Genomic DNA, 4672 nt, shown 5'->3' with positions numbered 1-4672 from the left:
AGATGTTCCATAAGTTGTCAAGGGGGCATGGAGACGAATGGATCTCATTGTAAGGCCACTGGTTACATAGCTTTTATATGTAAGCACCCCAGCACACAATATACTGTTTTTATTTATATGGTGTCTATTGTTTCGGACACGTCAGAAGGAACAGACACCACACATAAATATATGCGTCTTGACGGCAAGTAAAGATCATTCAGTGCAGATGCACTCATCGTCTGACCTACGACCTGGGAATCAACATGTGGCTGCGAGCACTGAAGTTAACGGACAGGGGGCTTCTCGTGTGTAGTGTGCGACAAGCTGAGAACATGGATTGGACGAGCAGCGTGCTCTGATAGACGAACTGATTAAGGCGACCTCTCACATAAAGCGGGAATCCGGGTTCGAGTTCTGGTTCGGTAGAAATTTTCACTTGTTGCACCGAATTTATTTCAGTTCCCGATTTTGGCTGAAGTCGGAATTTCAGTTTCGTCATCACACAATATATTGTTCTGACCAACGTGTACGAGGACCTCTCGGACCTGCTGTACAAAGTTCAAGGTGACTGACAAATGGCTTTCTGATATTAGAATTAAATAACCTGAAAACAAAGATCGTTGGAAGAACACAATAAACTCTACGATTATTATGAAAGCTCTAATAATTTGTTATAGATGTTTCGAAGTAATATTTAAGAAATCTGATAATTTACTTATAAATAATACCGACCTTCGAAGCCGAAAGTGATCAGTTCGAACGTCGGAAAATGAAAGGAAATTAGAATATCGAAGGAAGTTGTTAAGCTTATGTGATCCATTGAACAATATGTGTTGCTGGTAACGGAATATCACAGGTTAGAATACAGTATGCTGATGTGCTCGGGGTTGAGGGCCCGTAAGCTCCAGAACACAGTATAATAACAAGAAGGTGTAGTTTTCAAACACAATGTAATGTTCCAAAAGGTCCCGATGTGAAAACTACACTCCTGGAAATTGAAATAAGAACACCGTGAATTCATTGTCCCAGGAAGGGGAAACTTTATTGACACATTCCTGGGGTCAGATACATCACATGATCACACTGACAGAACCACAGGCACATAGACACAGGCAACAGAGCATGCACAATGTCGGCACTAGTACAGTGTATGTCCACCTTTCGCAGCAATGCAGGCTGCTATTCTCCCATGGAGACGATCGTAGAGGTGCTGGATGTAGTCCTGTGGAACGGCTTGCCATGCCATTTCCACCTGGCGCCTCAGTTGGACCAGCGTTCGTGCCGGACGTGCAGACCGCGTGAGACGATGCTTCATCCAGTCCCAAACATGCTCAATGGGGGACAGATCCGGAGATCTTGCTGGCCAGGGTAGTTGACTTACACCTTCTAGAGCACGTTGGGTGGCACGGCATACATGCGGATGTGCATTGTCCTGTTGGAACAGCAAATCCCGTGCCGGTCTAGGAATGGTAGAACGATGGGTTCGATGACGGTTTGGATGTACCGTGCACTATTCAGTGTCCCCTCGACGATCACTAGAGGTGTACGGCCAGTGTAGGAGATCGCTCCCCACACCATGATGCCGGGTGTTGGCCCTGTGTGCCTCGGTCGTATGCAGTCCTGATTGTGGCGCTCACCTGCACGGCGCCAAACACGCATACGAACATCATTGGCACCAAGGCAGAAGCGACTCTCATCGCTGAAGACGACACGTTTCCATTCGTCCCTCCATTCACGCCTGTCACGACACCACTGGAGGCGGGCTGCACGATGTTGGGGCGTGAGCGAAAGACGGCCTAACGGTGTGCGGGACCGTAACCCAGCTTCATGGAGACGGTTGCGAATGGTCCTCGCCGATACTCCAGGATCAGCAGTGTCCCTAATTTGCTGGGAAGTGGCGGTGCGGTCCCCTACGGCACTGTGTAGGATCCTACGGTCTTGGTGTGCATCTGTGCGTCGCTGCGGTCCGGTCCCAGGTCGACGGGCACGTGCACCTTCCGCCGACCACTGGCGACAACATCGATGTACTGTGGAGACCTCACGCCCCACGTGTTGAGCAATTCAGCGGTACGTCCACCTGGCCTCCCGCATGCCCACTATACGCCCTGGCTCAAAGTCCATCAACTGCACATACGGTTCACGTCCACGCTGTCGCGGCATGCTACCAGTGTTAAAGACTGCGATGGAGCTCTGTATGCCACGGCAAACTGGCTGACACTGACGGCGGCGGTGCACAAATGCTGCGTAGCTAGCGCCATTCGACGGCCAACACCGCGGTTCCTGGTGTGTCCGCTGTGCCGTGCGTGTGATCATTGCTTGTACAGCCCTCTCGCAGTGTCCGGAGCAAGTATGGTGGGTCTGACACACCGGTGTCAATGTGTTCTTTTTTCCATTTCCAGGAGTGTATCTTCAAGTTCTTCACAAAATTTGAATAGGCTACCGATGTGGCTGATGTTATAATGAGGAACGTTGACTCCAGGGCACCTGTAGTTAATACTGAAAATGTTAGCACAGTTCCTGCACTTATTCAGAAGTATATAACGCAATCCGTCCGAAGCATTGCAGTGAAAGGTTGTATGGAACATTCCAGAAGGTGTACAACATTGAGAACCGTCTAAAAGTTCCATTCAAAACCAAAAGTCACTTCATTGTCTCCATATTCACAGTGTGAGAACGGACTAACGTCGTGAACTAGATTATCATAGTCATTGATGATGACGGATTGTTGGCTGCATCTGATTCACAGATGAAGTAAAACACGTTTCTTGTAGTGGCCATTTTTTCAGCAGCTGTATATAAATTGCAGTTATTACAAATAAAATGCCTTTTGCGTGCTGCACATCGAAATTTTTGCTCCCATACGCGTATCACCTTTTTTACAAGGCGTCTTCAGGGGGTGTCCTGAAATATTGCATGATTTGTCCTTTTTACACATAGGTTACGGTTTCACGTCTAGGTTATAGATATAAAAACAGTTCCTTAACGCTTTTTTACGAAATGGAAAGGTATTTACAGGTAACTTCTAATTCACTGCATCTAAGCAAACTGCTTTTTCTCACCTGGCAACCAGGTGGGCATCTTTCAGATCACTGTTTGCGTTACACACCATTGTAACTGCCATCTCTTAATACAGAGATTCATTTGTTTTTCTAAGTGTTACCAACTGTTTTGTGTGTGTGTGTGTGTATTAGAGAGATATTTATTTGTATTCTTAAAAATAATAGTAATAATAATAATAATAATAATAATAATAATAATAATAATAATAATTGTTATTATTATATTTACCTGTATATACTTATGAGAGGAATCAGATGTGTAACCATTTGTTGGGATTTCTGTCTACTATATGATCGATAAGTGCAAACAGTGAGCTGTTAGTCATTTAGTAGTTGTTTCTTTTTAGCCTTTGTTTTGTATATATGATAATTTTCCTGTAATGTTAGGAGGTGTCTTTCATTATTTATTCTAATTATTTTCATATCATTTTCTCTTGAGGTAGGTTTGTGGTTATTTTCTCTCAAATGTTCTGCAAAAGTTGAGTGGCTCGGTCCATGTTTCCATGCTCTAGTATGTTCTATGTACTTAGTGTCAAATGTTCTGTCGGTTTGTCCTATATACCTTCCATCACATGTATTGCACAATAGTTGGTATAATTCCAGAATGAGATTTTCACTCTGCAGCGGAGAGTGTGCTGATTTGAAACTTCCTGGCAGATTAAGACTGTGTGCCGGACCGAGACTCGAACTCGGGACCTTTGCCTTTCGGGGGCAAGTGCTCTACCAACTGAGCTACCCATGCATGACTCACGCCCCGTCCTCACAGCTTTATTTCTGCCTGTATCTCGTCTCCTACCTTCCAAACTTTGCAGAAGCTCTCCTGCAAACCTAGATGGAACACCTTCTACAGTGCTCCATCTGCCCCACAAGGTGTACCCTTGACGAACTATGGCTTGAAAAGAGAGAAACATTGGACTTGGCCCGATATTGGGCTGAAAGCCTTTGAAACAAATCTCCGGACACGAAAAAGTAAAGTAAGTAAGCTGGAGCTCATCCAAGATCATCCTGCTGACTCTTATTTAAAGTGCCTGCTTGTGTAGTGTTTTGTTGTGCTGTTGTTTGTGGATTTTTCTGTACTGTGTTCACTGACTGTATTTGTTTTTTAATATTTTTGTTTAATTTGGTGACTAGTTCCCTGTTGTACCTACTGTTTGTTGCTATTTGTGTGATGATGTCTAATCGTTTCTGGTAATTTTTTCTACTGAGTGGTACTGTGTTGAGTCTACGAAGCAATACCTGAGTGCTGATTGTTTCTGTGAGTGTGGCTGATTAGAAGTCTGATGTAGGATTGTGTCACTTGTTGTAGGTTTACGGTAGATTTCAAAGCTATGATGATTGCTTTTTTTTTATTGGTTATATCTAAAAAGGTATTAAATCGGATGCCACCGGTCCCCCACATACAAGTAACACAAATGGCGCCCACAACACGAACAGCTAAAATAAACAGATCACCAGCTAGTGAACAGTAGAGCTGCTCTGCTGCCAATGAAGTGAAAAAGCACTCGTCAATAACGCAACCCGGGGTGCAGAGACAGTGTAGTGAAGGCTGTACAGGCCTTCCAGCTTCGTTTTGACAGATGATCTCTTCAGGACAACGTATACACTATCCGAAAGCGTAGACACGGTTCAGT

General features: G+C 44.7%; 1 non-coding gene across 1 annotated transcript; it reads right to left on the bottom strand.

The window, feature by feature from the left end:
* Positions 1-3709: 3709 nt before the first annotated feature.
* On the bottom strand, positions 3710-3784 carry Trnas-cga (transfer RNA serine (anticodon CGA)). Its single transcript has one exon. It is a non-coding gene; the product is annotated as a tRNA-Ser (tRNA).
* Between the last annotated feature and the right edge of the window lie 888 nt (positions 3785-4672).

This window comes from Schistocerca gregaria, chromosome 6 (genome assembly GCF_023897955.1).
Source record: "Schistocerca gregaria isolate iqSchGreg1 chromosome 6, iqSchGreg1.2, whole genome shotgun sequence".
Taxonomy (NCBI): Eukaryota; Metazoa; Arthropoda; class Insecta; order Orthoptera; family Acrididae; genus Schistocerca; species Schistocerca gregaria.
The sequence above is the reverse complement of the archived record's forward strand: the minus strand, read 5'-3'. Positions and strand labels throughout refer to the sequence as shown.